Consider the following 22,830-nt stretch of genomic DNA (forward strand, 5'->3'; position numbering starts at 1 on the left):
AATGTAAGAAAACTAACAGAAAAATCAGTAATTTTCTATTAACCATTGATTAAAAACGTATTGTTGTGTAACAACAAGTGTTTTAGCACCACTGTTTGCAGAAAATGTATTTTTTAACAGTGTATTCTTTAGAATTTGTATATAGTATTCGTTTTTAAGAGAATTATATGCAGTTTTTTTTCACGTCTATGACTTTGTTTTTACATAAGGAATCATATAATAAACCTAAGTACTAAAGAGTTTATTTAAGTACTAAGGGGGGTCTTATCTGGGGTGCTTTCAACTTATCCTGTGCAACAGAGGTAACTCTCTGTCTTTCTTTTCCTATAGCAATAAATGTCTGACGGTTTAATGTTCTAGTCAGGGTTCTAATCAGTCAGTGGTGCACCTGTGTTTTATGTTGCACTTATACATAGCAGTTCACCAGCAATTTATCTGAACATACCTCACTTCACGACCACCACACCAATTAGAGTATATACATTCAGGAAAACAGACTGTTCTCGGGGTGTAAGATAGTAATGAGCATTGCCCAATTCTACTGTATGTTAGTGTAAAAACATGAATAATGTTCTTATGGGTTTATAATGAATCTTATAGGTGAATCGTGCACCGTGCAGGGTGTCAGCATGTCTTTGCTATAATAACTTGCAGCTCGAAAAACGCAAAAGACATGTAGTAATTATCTCTTAATTAATCATGGGTGTGTTTTGAGTGTAATAAATGTGTAATAAACCTATCATTGTGTCACTTGCCATTCTCTTTAAAAGCCAGGTGCACTCTGACTTTGGTGGATTGGTATTTTAATGGTGCAGAACTTCTGCACTCAGCAGAGGAAACTGACCTGTGAACAGCAATGTTATTTAATTTTGTATTCTCTTTATTGTTGATGTAAAAGGTGGGTTTGTGCACTGCTGCATGTCCTTGTGTATAATGTGGCGTTTCTCCTTTGCCAGCCTAGCAGTGAACATCTGACTGATGACTGTTGTCAGGGTTTTAGTAAGTCAGTGGTGCACCTGTGTTTTCTGTTGCCAAGATAGCAATAGGCCAGAAATTGAACTTAAAACATCACACCACCACATCCATCAGGGCATATATATTTACAAGCGCCACTGCAGGCGCGAGGGGTGAAAGTAGACTGTTTCCAGGGTGTAAGATAGTAATGAGCATCGTGACACGCCTTGTTTCCCATGATATTCCAATTCTACTCTATGTCAGTATAAATACATGAATAATGGGCTCTGGACTCATGAATTTATAATGAATCTTATCACACTGGCATGGCTGATGATAGTAGTAACAGGATCCTCTCGTAATCAGCGAAAGAGAGAAAAAAGAGAGAGAGACAACGAGAGAGAAATGAAGGGAGCGAGTGCAGGCCATTTCCTCGTTTAGAATCAAAACATGATGAACTCTACATCCTTAAAACATCCTTAAAACATCAGCTCTCAGAGTAAAAATACCCTGCCTGCCTCTGTGGGGCAGGGGGAGGTCAGTGTGTATAGCAGTGTGTATAGTGTATAGTGTGTGTGTGTGTGTGTGTGGAGAGGATGTGGGAGTTCCTCAGCTCCAGACCGTAGCAGTGATAGCAGCACTGAGAATAGAGGCTGATTATTTATGTGCTTGTAATCTAGACCCCGCCCCCTTTTTCCATCTCCCCCAAAACCAGCCGTCCTAACATTAATTACGGCTCGGGCTCCGCTCCGTAAACACACCCCCAGACCCGGCCCTCGGCTCAGGCTGCTCCACAGGTCCGTAAATGAGGCTCAGTAGGTGTCTGGCATCAGGTCATGCAGGCTAATGCTAATGCTAACACACTAATGCCAGCTTAAACACCTGGAGGATGCTCTGAACAGAGATTATTCTGATTAAATGATTCTGGAGGAGTTTAACCTTAAATCTAAAACCTGAAGGGCTTACGGTTAAGCTTAAGTCTAGACAAACCAGGTTTGTAATGGGGAAACACCAATAATATTACAATTAACGTTTTAATGAAGTGTTTATGAATAAACTTATATAGCGCCTTTCTAGAAACCCAAGGATGCTTTACAATTAAGCAATAAGACACAAGAGGCAGTGCTATAATGTGTAATATTGGCACTGCTGAGCTGCGGTCACAGGCACGAGTTAAATAGGGTCCCCTATTTTACATTCAGCCTAAAATACCCTATATTAACTAAAAAATATATACATTTAAGCTTGTATTTTAATAATAACAACTCTTAACCTGATATTGGCGGCTGATAATGTGTGTAATAATGCATATTTTTGAATCGCTGGGCTTATTTATTTGTGGGACTGCGTCTATATCAGCGCCTGACTCTGCTGATCACATGACGCTATGACGTTCACGCTCTCCGAGCTTCTGATTGCTTACGCCTGTCTGTTTTTGTATAAATACGGCCTGTTTCTGTTGCTCCTTACCATAATGTTAGTATTCATCTAGCTGGGAACATAGCGATGTGATGCAAACCATTATTATGTAACACGTTTTCAGAACATTCCTGAAACCTCAAAATATTCCTAAACATTCTCACATGTTCATCATGTTCTCTGTTAGCTGGAAAAGGTTATAGTAGATTAGAAAAGGTTTTAGATGGTTTTAAGCCTCTTAAGTCTTAAAATATTAGTTTATCAAACTGAAAAAAATATGTTTTTTTTTTTCAGAATAAAGTGTAGCTTGTCCCATAAGGACTATTAATATTCATATAAACTGAGTCTATGCAACATCAGTCAAATTAAATGTAATATAACTGCAGTATAATTTTAAGACAACATCTTGATTTTGGCTTCATTATTAGCCACTATTTAGCTAAATATGATGCCCACAGTGTTCAATTATGGCAATCACACCAGCCTGCATATTTCCTCATTAATGATAATAGAGTGTAGGCGAGCATCATAACTAAACGAAGTGTGTGAAGTTTCCAAGTGGATTATTGCTGGATTGTTTTGTGTGTTTCTCAGAGCTTGGCAGTAAAATACACAGACAGAACAGCTGGAATCACTCATCTCTTATAATACCACACCATCACTACAAACACACACCCACACACACACACAGCATACACTGTATTACTGTATTTATGGGATGTTCCCATTGCTCTGTACTGCCGGTACCCTAAACCCAATCCCAGAAACAAAAAAAAAGAAGTTTGTGTGCAGATTATTAGGCATATAATGTCTTCATTCTCATGGGAACCAATAAAATGTCCCCATAGCATTAACATTTTTACATTGCCCTGTTGGTTAAACAGATTAAATAAAATCACACATCAAGCTTACTCATAAAAATCAGTGTATCCAGTGTATTTTTGGCTAAATAACACATTTTGTCTTTTTATTAAGGAAGTGGTAAACACAGCTTCTGTATCCAATTAAACCTTAACGTCAATATGCAAAACAATATAATGCAAATGACCAAATTATAATTTACAGTCACACTTGGATTTTATAACATAAAACAACAAAATCATCAATGTGCCCTGAAGCAAAGTTTCAGTACTAATAACCCTTTATTGTGGTCTGCAGAGAAAACATCAGGCTATAACATAGGGTGAGTTCAGGGGAACTGTGGAGGACAAGATAAAAATAGTATTTATAAATGTGATGCTTCACACTACAGCTCTCATCCACTAGCAGCACTGTTTTTGCATAATACACACTAATCTAATCTAACCATGTGCTTGAAGAGGAATTGAGAAAACAGTGCTGCTATAGCTCTAAAAATCTGTTTCAATTGTTTTGTTTCTGCTTTGTCTGGGTTGTGTCAGTAATTTGCTTATATGCATAAGAGCCCAACCTTATTTAGTACACAGTGTATTAATCCTGACATGCTATTTTAAATATTTTAAATATATTTAGAAATTCAGTTGAAGGACCAGGCCGGCTTGTTTGCTGGTATAGCAGGAAATCCTCTATTATACCTGTGCTTTGTTCACTAGAATAATGAAGCTCTGTCCTATACCATTGGGATGAGTTAGATGTTTATCCAATTTCATCCAATATTAAATTCTCAGTGCTCAAACTTCTAGTAGAAAGCCTGAACTGCACAGGGTAGAGACAGTTACTCCAAAAAAAGCAGGTAAACCCCCTTTTAAAACCCTTGATTTGGAAAGAAACAATAAATGAGCAGGAGTTTCAAAACTTTTGAACTTTTCTTAGCATTCAGTGTGGGAAATGGTATTTTAAATGCATTTTTTACTTTTAGAGACCAGGCTTGCATCCAACATTCTGAATAATGCTCTTTTTTAATTAAAGGCAATCAAATGCTCAAAAATCTAGAATCTAGAGTAGCGACAGTTACTCCAACAAAAGCAGGTAAACACTTTTTAGTACCCCTGATTTCAAAAGAAACAGTAAACAAGAAGGTGTCCCAATACTTCTGAACTTCTCTTATAGTGTGAATAGCAATAGTTCGGTACTATTTTCAAGGCTCCAGTTATCAAAAGAAGACTAGAATTCACCCCCTCATTTAATTTTAAATGTGTGTGTGTCTGTGTGTGTGTGTGTGTGTGTGTATGTGTGTGTGTGTGTGTTTCCATGTATGCCAGATTGTCAGCCGCTAATGAAGCGTATTGCCTAGCAGGGGTTGTTTGTATTGGACCGGTCCCAGTATCTTATCAAGGCCACGTTAGCCTGAGCGTCCAAATTTCCTTCCCTCTCCTCGTTCGCCTCATTTTTAACTTTCTCTCCTTACTCTTCCTTTCAGTCAGAATTGAGTCCGGTCCCGCTCTCACCCCTGACTGCAATCTTTCACCATAAAGATGTCTTGTGAGGATAAACACCTGCCCAGTGTCAGCTTAACGCTGAAGACCTGTCCGAACTCTGCAACAGTGGAAAAGTAGGGGCAGTGAGAAGACCTGAACATTCTCTACTGCAGAATATGACACTGGATGTTCTTAATAGGTGTTTTTCTGAATTTTGTGCCTTGGGTTTTTGCCTGGTGTCATCTTTTGCTGCCCAGGTTCAAATACTCTATAATATACAGCTCTCTAAAAAATATAAGAAAACACTTAAAAATTATAAGTTTCTTTGATTTTACCAAATTGAAAACCTCTGGAATATAATCAAGAGGAAGATGGATGATCACAAGCCATCAAACCAAACTGAACTGCTTGAATTTTTGCACCAGAAGTAACGGCATAAAGTTATCCAAAAGCAGTGTGTAAGACTGGTGGAAGAGAACATGCCAAGATGCATAAAAAATGTATCCCCAACTCTCCAATCCATCCTAAAGGTATAGAACAGAGCTTCTTCATTCTAGCACTCACAGTTAAAACATAACAGGTTTCACCTCTCTTACCAGCATACAAGCCAGCCTGTTCTCTAAAGCAATTCACGAATATGCATTAAAAATAGCATTTCAGGATTCATACAATGTTTACTAAATATATAGTTGGACTCTTATGCATTTGCAAAAATTACTAACTCAGCCCAGAAAAGTAGAAACAAATGGATTTAAGCAGATTTTTCAGAGCTATAGCAGCACTGTTTTCTCAATTCTTCTTCAAGTACATGGCAGATAGGTTGTGTGTTAGGCAAAGCAGTGGTACTAGTAGATGGGAACTGTAGTGTGAATCATCACATTCATACAAAATCCTTCTAAACTTTCTCTTAGAATTTATTTTAAAGTACTGCTACAGGTTTTTAAGGCATTAAATGGATCATCAACACGATCATAAATTACAGACTATCTCTCTCTGTTCGCTTCAAGTTATTCTAAGATCAAGTTAGCAAGTTCTTCAAGTTAGTACTTTGTTTTTGTGCACCAAAAAAACAAGCACCAGTTGAGATAAAAAAAAAAAATAAAATAATGAATTTAGCTGTTTTTACATGTTTAGACTATAAATTACATGTTTGTCTTACTTTCTTTAAACTTTTTTGAACTATTTTATTTTTTCCCTTTTACAGTTTTAAAGCACCATTAAATATTGTGTTTTCTGCAGTAACTCAGAACATGATCAGGATGTATCATTTGATATTAAGGAATCATGCTGAGTTTAAGCACTGGCACTTGTTGACAGCAGATCATCAGTCAGTATTTTAATTTTTACTTTTTTTTTCACATAAATCTGCGTGGGATTTAGCCACTGAATCTGCCCACTGCTTTTCTCTCAGTCTCATTTCCACACTCAGGGCTGCCAGGTTTAGACCACAGCCCACAAACAATGTGCTGCAGTCATGGAAATGGGTGAACTGGCTATTTTTCTGCTGAACAGGTAATAACTGAGCTTCAGTTAGATTTACTGTCCATAGCTGGCTAATTTATTGCCACCACTAGCGTAGTAGAAATTGACATTTTTGACATTGAAATGTATATATTTACTGATCAGCTGTAGAATAAGACCTGTCAGTGGTTCCCACTCTGTGTCAATCTGACAACCTAAGTGAGCGTCACATCTGCAGAGATGTGTTTGGAAATTTGACTCCTGTTGCCATTTCACATAATCGCATAAATTTATTACTGATTATTCCTTTAAATTACAGTTCCATGTGTACTGTCTTGGGTTCTTGTTATCTCAGGATGCAATAAGTTATCAAGGATGTTCTTCCCATGAAGAAAAGTCTATTCTTTGAATCCTTGGTATTGAAAAACAGACTTTCACATGTGTCCACCACACCATCCTCCCACAGTCCACAGTTTCTGTAACAGCCCATATGGGTCTGGGCCCTTGTGACCTGTACCGGTGTTCACAGTTTGGGCCCTGGAAGCTTGTAACAGCGTCCGGTGGCGGTCAAAAGATCTCGTAGTTTGGACTAGCTGCAGCCTGCCACACCCTGCTCCAAACACCCGGATCTCTGAGGTGGAACAATGTTCCTTACATCGATTTCTGGCCCTCAGGTCCGGTCCGAGAAGACCCCAGTGAGGAACTGTGCTTCCTCTGTATTTGCTTTTCAGCAAAGCTAATGTGGTCCCTTGCTAGGTCTGAGCGTTGGCTGCTTTGACATGTTGCAAAAGTTCAAAACAAAGTTTTGAGGGTTTTTTTTATTGTACAGCTCATAAGGTGCACAAATGCATGTCATTGTCATTTTTATGAATGCATTTTATGCATGCATACTTAGATTTATGAATGCATTATTCACAAAGGTGTCAAAAGTTTTTACATCCATTAATCTATAGGTAGAAGTATAGATACTAGGGTTTAGAAGTTGAGGTATCGACTCAAGCTTTTTACTTAAGTAAAAGTGTAGAAGTACTGGTTTCAGAACTACTTGGAGTGCTTTCACACCTGCCTCGTTTGGACTTTTCAGTTTGGTCCGAACCAAAGTAGCAGGTATGAAAGGGGCCGCGAACCACGGTCTGGACCAAAGGACCAGATTTTGGTCCGACCAAGAGAGGTGGTCTATGTCCGGATCTTCTGAATCATGGTCTTGTTCTCCTGCAGTGTGAAAGCGCTTTTTTGGATGGTTTGAACTTTCGGACCAATTACAGGAAGCTGAGCAGGCGTTACTCAGCAACGGCAGCAGAAGGAGAAAAATAACCAACTGCGGGAAGGCGGAGTTGGACGTCCAGCGCGTCCAATCCCACCCACTTTGTCCACGCCACGCCTTGTCAGTCTCGCAAGCTTGTAGTGTATAGACAGTATTTAAGCCGGACAACGCGGCACATTATATTTAAAGTCCGCTAACTGCCCTGTACATTGTTTACTTCCATCCAGAGGCGGAGCTAAAAAAAGCAGGAAAAATGAGCCGTAGATACAGTTGCTTCAGGACAAGCACGTTCATTTGCCGAATTTGAACTAACCTAGGGTACTGTGTCCTTCTAAAACCAATCAGAGTCAAGTAAAGGAAAACGCATCGATATGTAATTAATGATTAAGGGTGTAGGAGTATCACACAAAGGTCTTTGGTGCACTCCCTAAACTGCAGTGTGAAAACAAAAATAAGCGGAACAAATATATACAATGTAGCAAACACATGAACCTTGGTTCGGACCACGGTCCGGACTTACAGGTGTGAAAGCACCCTTAAAGTATGAAAGTAAAAGTAATGTAAGGGGAAAAATGCCATTGAAGACAAAAGCTTAGGCCGATCCACAGAAGCCTGTAGTACACTATCCTCATTCCCTGCCCCCAAAATACCTTTTTTCTAAAGCCATAATGACTATAATGTTACAGTTAAATGTAAATGCTGAAAATGTGGGATGCACTAGGCAGCTACACTGTTTCACTTGCATATACAGTATGGCCACTGAAAATAAATGCATTTTAGTACAATACAGATATATTAAAGAAGCTTAGTTGGTACATTTGGCGAGCTCAAGTCCTTTTGAGTCTCTTGAGCCACAGATCATCTTCATAGCAGGCTACATACGTCTGCTATGTTCTTGCTGGAGTCTGACGGCATGATGTGTGCAGGTATGATTTTTCGTATAAACCAATATGGAGTCAGAATGGTATATTTATACTTCTCTACATCCAACCAATCTGGATAGAGAGAAGTATCTGGATAGGGTTTCTTGAGAAGCCAGAATGAAAGCTGAAAGGAAATAGGAGTAACAAGGCTATTTTTAAAAATGTAAGGAGTAGAAAGTTCAGATAATTGGGTGCAAATGTAAGAAGTAGAAGTAAAAAAAGTTACTTGACACCTCTCATTATTCAACTATTTTAAGTAAGATGTGCAAATACACAAACACAGCTTATCTAGTCCCTGTAGAGAAGTGTTACCAATAGAGTAGGTAATGTAATGAAGGTTTCCAGTATTGAGCTGTGCAACAGTGGAACTGTGTTCTCTGGAATGATAAAGCTCCATCCGCTAGTTTAGGATGGGATGAGTTGGGGAGTTTAGGCTCAAGTGGGGTGTAGATTATCCCACATCCCACATCCTGACCTCACTAATGCTCTTTCTTTCTGTTGTAATTGAGAAAAGTTGTCATATCTGAGTCATTACCAGCTTGGAAAGGGCCTGTAGCACATGTAAGAAATCTAATTGGTCGTTGGCTCTTAAAATTGGCATAAAAGTAACTTTTCCCATATTTTTCTTTGTTGTTTTGCCTACTTCCCTTCCTAGACACTCCCACAATGAACCCCAATGTCTCTACAACAAATAAACGGAGGCTGTGCACCAGTTTGCTACACTGTAATGAGAATGCGGGATTAGTCTGAGGGTCCCTGTCCTGACCCGTACCCTGGTAGAACCGTCGAGAAACAGAAAACATCTGGAGTGGGCAACTCTCGCTCCCTCTGAGGCACTAAATGAGGAGGATGTTTGTGTGACTTAGCGAGGCCTATTTACAAAATGTTTGCTCAGCTCTTAAAGGGGATCGGAGACTTAATTAAAGATAATATCGGGGGCTAACGCTCTCGCTCGAGAATGCGGCTTCTCAGGGTGCAACAAAGTCGTGGTTCATCCACCACTCATGGGAGGCTTTTTCCGCTGGCACTTCCTCACGAACGCACCAGAACTGGAGAAGTCTCCAATTAGAGCTATTAAAAAAGACTCTCTTTGACTCTTTAAACCTGTAGATAAAAATAAAAAGCAAATGTTAACAATCTGTCATATAGTATAATAGATAATTGCAAAGGTCCTGAGAAAATTTTACATTATTTTTTTGGTTATAGTATATTTATGTGATTTTATAGGCATGATAGGTTAAAACATAAAAAAAAAATGTTAATAGAGTATATGGTGAGATTGCTAAAGGAGACTCCGTTTGACCCTTTTTATAAACCCTTTTTGAGTGACTATAAATTTCCTTACAACAATGAGATATTGTACTTTATGGTGTTGTCTTTGTCATATTTTTGCCATCGATTTGGCACAGGTCAGGACTACGAGTCCATAAACCTGTTTTTGTAATGTGTGCAACATTTGGTTATGCATTGTTATGTTGGAAAATATATTGCCACTCCTAAAACATTATATTTTCATCTTGAAGGCAGCATGTTACACTGAAATCTTGATGTACTTTTCTGCGTTAAAGCTTCTTCTTTTCCAAAATTGACAAAACTGGAGACTCCTCCAAGTTGATGCTGCTGAATTAATTTGAATCTTGAAAAGGAATTTTCTTATGTTTTAAGGTGTGTTACACTACACCTTTTCTGTTGGGGACAGGCCAGTCACAGCCATGCCTTGGTAATGTGTGCAGCATTTGGTTTTGCATTGTCTTGTTGTAAAATACATGAACATCCCTCATAAACATATTCTCTTAAATGCAACATGTTAATCTTATGTCTCAATATACTTTTTTGCATTAATGCTGCATCATTACCCCATCAAAACTGGAGAAGTCTCTGAATTAGTGCTGCTAAGGAGTTCCTTTTTAATCGTTTTGAACCTCAGAGTTACTGTGAAAACAAAGGGGACTGTAAGAGGACTGTATAAAAGCCAGTCCAGCACCCATTACTATCTTCTTCTATAGCCTTGCTTTTGTAATGTGTGTAAGCATTTGATTTTGGGCCTTCTCTGGTAAGAATGGGTAATTGCACCGAGCATGCGGAGGAACCATATTAAACTAGGAGGATGTTATGCGGCTTCCTCTCAGAGCAGATGAATCCGATTCCAGGTTATGTTCAGTGAGAGACAGAGAGAGAAAGAAAAAGCGTGATCAGTCAGAAACTTCACTCCTTCATTTCTTTGTTTTTACTATGGGTGAATGAGCTACTGAGCTCTGAGTTTCCCCTTCTGAAGTCTCCATTGCTCCACCAGCCGCTTGCATTCAGTAAAACTGAGCCAGATCCTCTTTCAGAGGCTGTAAATGTGACGTAAGTACGTAAAGACGCAGGACATGGCCAGAAGATCTCCCATGAAAAGCGACCAGACACCCCAGTTTTTAGAATGAATATATATTAGGCTTAGCAGGGATGGTCGTTTCAGCACACTGGTACCATTAAACACAACATTTTATCCCTGTTCCACTAAAAATGCTTCTGCTTTTAGTTTAGAAACAAAATAATGCAGACTGCCACTTTAAGCTGAGCTACAGTACACATTCTCTATTGGGAAGAGGTTAGAACTGCATGAAGGCCAGTCCCAGCACTCATATCCTCTTCTACAGACCTTGCCTTTTTAATGTGTGCAGCAATTGATATTGCAGAAAACAACCCTAATAATGTGATTTTATGTACTTTTCTGCATTAATTCTTCATCACAAAATTGGCAACCAAAGGTTGGCAATGTCACATTTTCACATCAATATCCTTCACACATTCACTATTGGGGACAGGTCAGGACTGCGGGCAGGCCAGATTAAAGATATTTTAATGTGTGTAGCATTTGGTTTTGCATTGTCTTGCTGAAAAATGCATGGGCATCCCTGAAAAAGATTTTCTGCACACAGCAAAACTGTAGAAGCTTGAAAATAACTGTGGCTGCTAAGGAGACTCTGTGTGACCCTTTTAAACTTTACAGTTACTGTGAAAACACATTTTCTTACATACATCCGGACTGAATTCAGGTCAGTTTCAGCACCCATACCCCCTCCTTCTATAGACATGCCTTTCTCAATTTGTGTCCAGCAATTGGTTTTGCATTGTCTTGTTGAAAATAGCATGTACAGGGGTTAGACAATGAAACTGAAACACCTGTCAGTTTAGTGTGGAAGGTTTCATGGCTAAATTGGAGTGTGAAGGTTCAATTAGCAGGGTAAGAGCACACAACATTATGGGGGACATACCAGAGTTCAAAATTGTTGGTGCACGTCTTGCTGGCGCATCTGTGACCAAGACAGCAAGTCTTTGTGATGTATCAAGAGCCACGGTATCCAGGGTAATGTCAGCATACCACCAAGAAGGACGAACCACCTCTAACAGGACTAACTGTGGATGCAAGCTGTCCGAAAGGGATGTTCGGGTGCTAACCCGGATTGTATCCAAAAAACATAAAACCACGGCTGCCCAAATCACGTCAGAATTCAATGTGCACCTCAACTCTCCTGTTTCCACCAGAACTGTCCGTCACCACAATAAATGATTGTGCTCTAAAACCAGGTGTTTCAGTTTCACTGTCCAACCAATGTACATACATTATCGTTTCGATGCAGTGGGTTACTCAAATCTCAATGTACTTTTCTGCATCAATATTTCCTTAAGAACTCAGTAAAACTAGAGAAGTCTCCAAGTTAGTGCTGCTAAAGGAGACACCGCTTGGCCCTTTTTGAACCTCTGAGTTACTGTGAAAACGGATTTCCTCACTCTTGCCGTTTTTCATTAGTTCAAGTAGCCTTTTTTCTTTTCCCCCCTCTGGGTCTAAATCGCGCTGGGCGATCACAAGTCGATACTGTCATAAAACATTAGACCCTGGCTTTTGTCATTACAACGGGGGTCTTTAATCTAAAAATACCTCGCCAAGGAATCAAAAAACGAGGCTTCAGCAGAAAAAGCGGGATAGTGGCCCGCACCTCTCAAAGCCACACAGCTTGGAAACACAGAGGGCCCGAAATAGCCTCTTGCCTCATAAAGGCCTCGTTCTTTGTAGTCGCTGGAGCAACATCTGCGGGGCAGTTTCTTCTGGGGAAAGAGTCGGGCAGCGAATCAAAGGGAGCGGAGATCTCCTGCAAGAGAAGAGGAGTGGGAGGAGGTCTCTCGCTCGTTCCCTCTTTCTCTTCTTCCCTTCCCTTTGGAACGGAGGATGAAAACCTGCTGCAATCAGGAGAATAATAAAAGCTCATTATTATCACCTGTCAGGGGCTATCTTTGGAACGGACGCCTGAGGAAAAGAGTGAGACGGAGGATGTGGAGTCTGCTCGCAGTCTGGAGAACGAGGGTGGCCAGGGGAGCTCTGGTTTAGAACTCAACTGGAACGTCAGCCACATGTGGAGAGATTAAATCGGGACACTGCGATGGACGTGCAGTACACAAATAGCTGTGATGCGCACTGATGGCTTCTGATCTGTAGGAACTGATACATGTACTGTACGTTAAACTGAAATGAAGAGCAAGAAAAAGAAAAAAAAAACAAGTCTGATACCTAAATTCATGGCTAATCTTCTTGCGAAAGTTTAAAAATCAGAAAACTTTAAGACACTTTACTAATGTGCATCAATTCATGCATTTCAGGCTTAAAGCATTCATCACTGTGCGATGTTAAATTGGCTTAATTCTTCTTCACAGTACTTAAAATCAACCTAGCAAGTGATGAAGTGTTTCAGGTGCTATTTTGCCCCATCTGTCCTGCAAACACATCTTAAAGTGCGCAACATTACATTATCAATATCACAATTTTCATTTTACGGCTTTCAGTTAACATCTGTGCTAAACTTGTCAGAAAATGTATTAATTACTTGGATTTCTTGTCTCTTAATGTGTTTGAGAGCATCATTTGTAAAGTTGTGAAGAGATAGAGTTGGTATACAGTAAATAGCTCTATTTGAGTAATGATCTAATCCATATTAGGGCAAGAACTACTCAACTAAATGAAGGTCAGTCAATCAAAAAAAAAAAAAAAATCAGTGTAGTCGCAACAACCATTAAAAAACGTTATGATGAAACTGGCTCTCATCTGGAGCGCACCACGAAAGAAAGGGCAAGAGTTACCTATGCTGCCTAGAATAAGTTTATCAGAGTTACCAGCCTCAGAAACCACGAGTTAACAGCACTTTAAAAAGTATTTTACTTTCATATTATTTATTTTTTTTAGGAAGTTGACTACACAATTCCTTATGTGCTTCTTCATTGTCTGGATGACTTCAGTATTCATTTACAATGTCAAAAACAAACATTGGTGTTAAAATTTTTACTTGTACTGTATGTCTTTGAATGGTGCACATGGTTCTTAATATGTAGTTCTGTTAAGATGAGGAAAAATGAGACAAGAAGAGGAGCACATTGTAGAAAGATGGTTTTACTCGGATCTTAACACTTCCACGCTCTAAAGGTGCCGTGACAGTGGTGGAATGGACGTCAGTAGTAAAGCAGTCAGAGTGTATGAGTGATGATGGCTCTGGACTGGAAGTGAGGAGAGAGCTATCTGTTTAATGTAAAGAACAGAGATACAGAGAGCAGATAAAGAGAGAGAGAGAGAGAGAGAGAGAGAGAGAGAGAGAGAGAGAGAGAGAGAGAGAGAGAGAGAGACGGAGAGGAGGAGTATAACGTAAGAGTTACCATATTTTTCACATTATAAGGCTTCCCATATTGTACGGTACACTTTCAATAAATGTTTATTTTTTGCTCTATTTTCACATATAAGGTGCACTGAATTATAAGGCGCATTTTAAAGGAAGACACTATAAGGAACTTATAATTCAGCAGGTCTCACTGGAGGGTGGGTAGCTAACTACAAAACTATAATAAAAAAGACTTTCTTTTAAAGTCAAATGAGCACTGGTTGTTAATCTACACAGATTTCTCTCCTGGAAACAGTTTATGAAACTCAAACCTTAAACTAAACCTTACATCTAACCCTAAACATGGCCTTAAAATAAGATAAGATATAAGTTTTGTAAGAGTTAGGTGTAGAGTTACATTCAAGAGAGAATCATTTACTTTCACCTTACAGTTCAGTTACATTTAATAGGCATGCAGTTTATAATGGACCATCCAAATAAAGTGTTACCCTATGTTTTGCTTCTTTAGTTTTGCTCTAAGGCTATGAGGCTAATGTAGCTAAAAATAATGGAATACCACACCAACATTGTTAGCATTGAGCAAACTGCCACCTGAAATTATCACACTCTTACATCATATCATGTTGAGTTGTTGAGTAATCCCAAACAGACTTGCTTACACGTCTGGCTCCGTGTGACGCTGTTATAAAACAAAAAAAAACAAAAAAAAAAAAACATGTTTTTCAAGATGGCTACAACTTTTACATCAAATTTACAACCATCATCAAATAACTAGCTGCACCCAGTAGTAAGTGAGGGATTGCAATTCTACTCAAAAGAAAAATAAAAGTTACCACGGTCAATAACTTACATAAAATCTAGACTGATATGGGAAACTCTTGGGCATATTTATTAAGCTACACATACAAAAGCATTGTGTAACACATGTGTAGGGCCAGACATCCCAGAAAAGTTGAAGGTTGTAGAGGTTCCTAATGCTGTCCTGCGATAATTCATTCTGTGCAGGTGTTCCTTGTCTGTCTTAGTGTGTATAAAGCTGCTTTGTTTTAGTCTTCCTTTGTCTGGTCTTGTGTTTCACATCAGTTTATGGTTGTTTTTAGTTTGTTCTGTTTTATCCTGTTCATATTTTCTCTCTTGTCTCTTGTATTCGAAGTATAAGAACATATTGGACTGTCAGGTGTGTTTTGTTTGCTAGGTGTGATCAATCAGTGCACAAATATTGACCATGACCAGAAAAACTGTTTGAAATGTCCTGAAGAAGAAAGTAATCACTGGTGTACTAAGTAACAGATGTCGAACAGGTAGATCAAAGAGAATAAAACAGCAGTTGGTGACAGAAACATTGTGAGTGCTGTAAAAAAAAACCCTAAAACAACTGTTCACAGAAGACGTCATAAACAATAGTGGGAACAACATGATTTACCAGAAGATGGAATTTGCCATATAGTACAGAGAAAGCCTCTGGACTCTTTTTTGACCTCGTCCATCTCCAGGCTTAAAAACCCTATAGAGCATGCATTTACCTGCTAAAGAGGAGACTGAAGGGAGTAACCCCCCAAAACAAACACCAACTGGAGGGAAAACCTGAAAAAGCATCACAAAAGAACAATGCAAAAGTTTATTGATATTAGGGGGATCACAGATCACTTGATGCAGTTATTAGTAGTAAGCAAAGGATTTTCAACTAAATATTAAGTTTGGTTCTTGTTTAATCTATTTTATTTTTATCTGTTCCAATGCAGGTTTAAATACCTGGAAATAGTATATGTATTTTTCATGGTTCAATGTTTTTATTCTACAGCAAAAAATGAGAAATTATCCTCACTGTTCGAATACTTTAGGATGGCACTGTTTATTGCTGTTATTTTTTTATTTCAGTTTCATAAGCACAAACTAGAACCTTGTGGGACTCCAGAAGTAATGCTAAACCAATTGGTTACCAAATAATAATTCATAATAGTTTACTCATTAGGATTAAAAACTACATAACATTTTTAGGGTTCAAAATGTTTATGCAATATTCATAAAACTTGCATATTTTCAAGCATATTTCATGTATTATTTTGGAGAAATCTGGAGAAACTCATTCAGACAAGATCCAGAGGGAAAAGAAGAAGAACAGGGGGAGTTCACGGGGATTAGAGTTAAGCTTTACAAATGGGAACAGAAAGTCATAGAGATTATATTTTTATTACATTTATTGATTGCGCACCATTATTTTCACTCACACTGTTATTAACATAATTACTAATCCAAAACTAGAACCTAGGCTGGGGTGGCTTTCCTAAGAAGCCTTCTGAAGCTCCTAAAGTCTGTATTTGAGACACAAAGAGAGATAAAAAGGTGGCACCGTGATAAGGGAGGTGAAGGGTGTGAGGGCGGGGGGGTGATGAGATGTGGATCATGCGGAGCAGAAGTGTATCATCCCCTCGCCTTTGAAGCCGCTGGCCCGCTAATTGAAACAGTATTGTAGGAATCCAGGGAAGATCTGGATCGCATTTGTCCTTCAGTTATTCAATTTTGACTCATCGCTGGGCCACGCCCCCTATCCCACCCCCACGGCCGAGCCTCTCTCTGTCTCTCTTCACGTGGCAGTAAGTCATCTTCCTCCCCTTTTGCCCCCGACGTGTTGCCCATCTGGGGCCGCCGGGGGCCCCTCTCTTCTTACCCCTGGCTTCAGAGAGATCCCCCTGGCCCTATCCCCGAGCGAGACGGCTCGGGTCGACATGGCATCTCTTCACGCCTCTCACCTTAGACATGAAAGCGCCTCCAGATTTACTTCCAAGGTGCCGCGTGGCCAGTGTTTGACCGTGCACTTTGTAATTCAAACAAACATTTGAGCGGCGGTGGGGGAGGATCACAGAACTCTAGGTGTTGCGGACAAGAGACCGATAAAAGCCTGGCAGAGACGATGGAGAGTGGAGAAGCACCAGAAATGCGGATACAGATAGAGAGCTCAGTTAATAAAAAAGCTGAATATTGTGCCCATAAATGTGGCTAAAGGTGTTGCCATGTAGCAGAGATGTTCAGAGAGAGCCTTTTTTGAAAGTCCAAGTCAAGTCTCAATTCTTTGTTCACAAGTCTAACTCAAGCCTCAAGACTTTGTGGAGTAAGAATTGGTCAAGTCTTACATTTTTGTGGGGTAAGACTTGGTCAAATCTCAAGACATTTTTAAAGGTGAGACTTGGTCAAGCCTTACATTTTTGTGGGGTGAGACTTGATCAAGTCTCAAGTGTTTGGTCACAAGTCTAACTCAAGCCTCAAGACTTTGTGGGGTGAGACTTGATCAAGTCTTAAGACTTTATGGAGTGATACCTGGTCAAGTCTCAAGACTTTTGAGGGGAAAGACTTGGTCGAGTCTCAAGACTTTGTGGGTTAGACTTGATCAAGTCACAAGACTTTGTGGGGTGAAACTTGATCAAGTCTCAAGACTTTGGTTTTGAGTCCAAGTCAAATCTCAAGACTTTTTATGTTAAAACTTGGTCAAGTCTTAAGTTTTTGTGGGGTGAGACTTGGACATGTCTAAAGTTTTTGTGGGGTGAGACTTGATCAAGTCTCAAGACTTTGTGAGGTGAGACTTGATCAAGGCTCAAGATTTTATGGGGTGAGACCTGGTCAAGTCTCAAGACTTTGTGGGGTGAGACTTGATCAATTCTCAAGACTTTGTTGGGTAAAACTTGGTGAAGTCTCAAGACTCTTTGTAGTGAGACTTAATACAGTCTCAGGTCTTTGGTTATGAGTCCAAGTAAAATGTCAAGACTTGCGGGATGAGATTTTGTTAAGTCTTAAGTCTTTGTTTTTAATCTCAAAACTTTGTGGGGTGAGACATGATCAAGTTTCAAGTCTTTGGTCACAAGTCTAGCCTTAAGACTTTTTGGGGGTTGGATATGTGTGGAGGGGCCTAAAGTACATGTTGTACACATGCATTTCTGGACAAGCTAACAGATACACTGTCATTAAGTTAGAAGTGAGAGAAGCATGTGGACTGAGGCGGTATAGTAATATTTTCCAAATTACAGGACTTTACGCTAAATGGCCATCGTGTATGTATTTTTGTGTTTCCCTGGGAAATCCCTAGACAGCTCTACACTACATCATCAGTCATCTGTTTGACCAGTCAATTAGATCATTTAATCAGAGCTACATTTGTCAGCAGCTTTTTTTTCTCTGTGTTTTTGTTTTGTTATTGCATTGCTTGGTAGCCCACCAGAGAATATATATATACCATTTATAACACCACATTTCACATTGCACCATGGTACATATTAAGCAAATAGAGTTTAACCAGAAAACCACCTTACAATGGTTTCACACCAAGGTAAAGAAGCTTTAAACCAGACAAAGAACTATATAACTATATAAGCATCTGAAGTGAGTTAAAGAACCATTGTACCCGTGTAAATCTCGTTTTTAGTAAAGTAAAAACACTTTAAATCTATCTTTAAAGGTACGTGACGGCATTAAAGGTGAAATCCGGTGTGAAATGGACTTTTAGCCAATGCTCCCAACAGGCTTATAATGCTAGTGATATGGGCATAGCATTGCCCATGCAAAGAAGTCACTATTTTTAAAAGCTCTGTAACGAGGAATTCTGGTGGGCGAATGGTGGGCTATTCAACAAAAGTTTGTACTAGTCATCATGTTTTCATTTCACACCATATTTCTCCTTTAAGGTCCCTTAAATATATTATACATTTCTCAAGTAAAAAGAGGCATGCTCTCCTATTATTCAAATATAAAGATTATGAAAACTACACAAAAGTGATTAGAATTTAAAATAAAAGTTTAAAACTCTGAAATTTGGAACCACTTGTCATATTCACATTTGATTTTTAATTTAGCGATAATTTATGCTGCATATATTGACTTTTATCATAACAAGGACATTCTAGATGTAATGGGTCATAAAATGCAAATTGATCACAAAGGGTTACCCCAGGGCACAGCTTGGGAATACCCACCAGTTTAAGTTGTGAGGTGTTATCTTGTGAGGGAGGTTACACATTGACCAGCATTAGAGTGTTACTGACAATGTTTTGTAAAAATATAAGAGTTGGACGTTAAAATCCCACTATCAAAGAACCATTTAAATAACAGAGTGGTTAACAGAGTTGTCATAGAACTGCTGTCTATATTAAAAACATTGTATTTTTAGTGTGTATAAGATCTAAGCGCCTCTTATAGCCCATATTAGATGCATGTACCTTCACTTATGCCAGATGTGTAAAAGGGTGTAAACCAGTGGAACTGTGTTCTACAGAATGATGTAGCTCTATGGAATACATTGGGTTGAAGCAGTGGCCTCACTCAATGACTCAAAAATCAAGTAGAAAGTCTTTGTTGGACAGTAGAGACAGTTACTCCAACAAAAGCCGAATAAACTCTTTTTAATACCCATGATTTTGGAAAAATAAGGGGAAAAAAGAACCCCCCTATTGTTTAGTAGTCCAATAGCAGTGCTTTATGGCCAAGACAAGCTGTTTTTTTAGCAATGACTTTATTGTTGCACTTCAGCCAACAAACGTCCAATTCTTCTCTTCACTGCTGAAAAGGAAACTAAGTCCAAAGTTAAGCTGAACTAAAGGCATTGTTGCCATGTGGGTCAGCCAGACATTTTTTGAGCCAAGTTTTCTCCAGTTTCCAAGAGTGTTTTGAACAATACTCACTGCCCTCTGTATTTATTTGTAATTTATTAGACTTAGACCTATAATTTACAATAGTTACAGAGTTTTCTATGTTTCTGTGTGTTTTACTAGTTATTATGGTGAAAGTGTGAATGTGTTTTGTGTTGTGTAAAGTGCAGAAACACAGTTTGTTCCAATGCTGCTTTTCTACAGTCAAAGGCTTTGTAAATTCTCGTTTTAACCAGTGACATTTTTAAATTTTTACTTCATTTGTTGACCTTAAATGCCCTGGCAGTTTACTGCTAAGTTTTGGACCACTTAGGTTAAATGGAGTTTGTACCATTTCATCATTATTCACTGGTTCTGAAGAGCTAAAATGACCAAATTGAACTGTTTTAAATCTAATTTTAAAACTCTACAGTATCATGTTCCCCTAGATCCTCTAGGTTTGATGCCCTTGGATGGGTTGAATCCCAGCTCTTTGTGTTTGCTTGAATGAATCAGACTCTACAGCATCCAAGTGGCATCAGAGCTTCTGATAAGAGCAGAGCTGTTGGGTAAATCTGACACCAGCTTTCATTTCACACTTGGCTGCGTTACACTTTTTCAGATACTGTAATCTTTGTCATCCAAACACAGCCTCCCGAATGACATGAATATCGCTGACCGCGGCATCGCTGGCCATTACTACAGAACAGTGCAGCTGCTCTCTGGATGGACATTAGAGGAAAGACCTCACTCTGTCCTCACTCGTCCTCACCCAGAACAACGCGGCTGACCCCTCGCTTCAGCGGAACCCGGGCCTTCCTCCCACCACCGTCAGAGACACTGATCCCGGACAGAGCGTCCAACCGCACCACTCCCCGCCCGACCCGGCAACACACGCGAGAGCGGCGCTCCGACCCGCCGGACTGGACGCGTCGGCCTGCAGGAAATCCACTGATTGTGACCCCCGCTGCCAAGTCCGTTTTTCCTCTTCCTCTTTATATGGTCATTTTCCTGAAGCTTTTCCACTGTGAATCAATGGGAGCGCCCGGCAGCTGCCGCTAACGCAATAACCCGGAATAGACCATTCAGCTTGCTTCCTCTACAAGCTCATGATGCCGAATGCACAGCCTAATATAGCTTCACTCAGCTCTTACTCAGCTCTTACAGGTATGGCTGAGTCAGGTCTGCCTGTTATAGGTCAGTCTAAGGGTCTAAAGTCACCAAAACTCTAAAAGATGGCATTGTGTTGAATTTTACATTGCTATATGTCAATAATTGAATATTTTTATATTTTTGTTTATTCATTTTCAGAATAGCTATGAAAGTTCCAGCATAAGTCTTACAAGGAAATGATATATAATGCTATAATCATTTACTATCCTGACCAATCATCACAATCCACTAAGAAAAGATGTAAGGTATATTACAAAGCAGCAATAAAAATGAGAATGATTTGACTTTAAGATCTTTATCTTGCATTATTATTCAATCCATTCATCCATCCATCCATCTATCCACCCACCTTCTCATCAATTATATTCAGTAAATCTATCTATATCTAGCATTACTATTCCCTCCATCCATCCATCCATCCATCTACTCATTAGTTCTATTCAGTAAACCTGTCTGTACATCTAGAATTATTATTTCCTTATGTTCACTCTATCCATCCATTCACCTATTCATCAATTATATTCAGTAAATCTACCTATATCTAGCATTACCATTCCATCCATCAATTTATCCATCCATCCATTTATCTATCCATCCATCCATCCATCCATCCATCCATCCATCCATCCATCCATCCACCTACTAATTAATTATATTCAGTGAATCTATCCATATCTAGCATTATTATCCATCCATCCACTTATCAGTTCTATTCAATAAATCCATCCATCATCCATCCACCCATCCATCCATCCATCCATCCATCCATCCATCCATCTCTCTTTTCATTCATTTGATTTGATAAGCTATAGTCTATAGCTGTGTATATATTCTGTAATATGTATCTGTTTTACACTTTGTTTATGGGGTAACTGCGGGGAGTTTCCGGTTGAGTGTAAACTCCGCGCGCAGCTGGTGGTGTACAGTGGGAGCGCGCGAGGTGTAAACCTGTCCCGTTTCCCCGCGCGCGTGACGTTTCCCCTGTGAGAGGGAGGACTCAGCGAGCGCGGAGCGGACACTCCTCACACTCCTCACCGGGCGGCTCGCGGTGTTAGTGGACTCCGGTAAGAGCTGAGGGAGGAACTGCAGCTCGCGCTTCATCCTGCATCCCGGACACGCGCAGCTCCCGCGAGCCTCAGGTATACCGAGAACTCCAGCAGCCCGTCATCACGGTAAGCCCAGCTTTCTCCGCCGGTACTGAGTCCCGGTAAAGTGCAGGCTTATCAGAGTCCAGTTCAGAGTTCAGGAGTTCATAGTCAGGCTTCAGAAGTTCAGACTTGGAACGAGATGAGTCGCAGAGTTTGGATCAGAGTTCAGTTTATGTTTAATTCTGTATTCCAGCTGTTTCTCCAGCTCTGCTGAGTTCACACTAGGTAATCAGTTAATATAAGGTTCTGATAATATTGTACCTCATATACAGCTCTAGAAAAATTAAGAAACCACCTAAAACTATGAGTTTCTTTGATTTTACCAAACTGAAAACCTCTGGAATATAATCAAGAGGAAGACAGATGATCACAAGCCATCAAACCAAACTGAACTGCTTGATTTTTTGCACCAGCAGTAAAGGCATAAAGTTATCCCAAAGCAGTGTGTAAGACAGGTGGAGGAGAACATGCCAAGATGCATGAAAACTGTGATAAAAACCAGAGTTATTTCACCAAATATTGATTTCTGAACTCTTAAAACTTGATGAATATGAACTTGTTCTCTTTGCATTATTTGAGGTCTGAATGCTCTGTATCTTTTCTGTTATTTGAGGCATTTCACTTTTTTTTTTTGCAAATAAGTGCTTTAAGTGTCAGTATTTTTATTTTGAATTTGGGAGAAATGTTGTCCGTAGTTTATAGACTAAAATGACAATGTTCAATTTTTTTTTTTTAATGTAGAGCTGATCCATAACATGCTGTTCACATTTACATAAATGATTCAGCATTTACAATACATGATATGGTGTCTAAAGTACCAATACCATACACTATTTAAGCATCTACAATAAATTATTCAATGTCACCTAAAAATAACGATTTATTCATGATT

The 22,830-nt window shown here is 39.4% G+C and overlaps 2 protein-coding genes across 2 annotated transcripts in view; both read left to right on the forward strand.

Annotated features, from left to right (window-relative positions):
- Positions 1 to 22,830, forward strand: part of LOC103026716 (ATP-sensitive inward rectifier potassium channel 1) — a 342,879-nt gene that overhangs the window by 233,393 nt on the left and 86,656 nt on the right. The window lies entirely within an intron of this gene.
- The window catches only part of ets1 (v-ets avian erythroblastosis virus E26 oncogene homolog 1), a 109,588-nt gene continuing 108,610 nt past the window's right edge, over positions 21,853 to 22,830 (forward strand). The window contains exon 1 of the mRNA XM_022679742.2: positions 21,853 to 21,962. The gene's annotated coding sequence lies outside the window, so the exon portion shown is untranslated. The remainder of the gene's footprint in view (positions 21,963 to 22,830) is intronic.

Source organism: Astyanax mexicanus, chromosome 9, assembly GCF_023375975.1.
Source record: "Astyanax mexicanus isolate ESR-SI-001 chromosome 9, AstMex3_surface, whole genome shotgun sequence".
NCBI classification, from domain to species: domain Eukaryota; kingdom Metazoa; phylum Chordata; class Actinopteri; order Characiformes; family Acestrorhamphidae; genus Astyanax; species Astyanax mexicanus.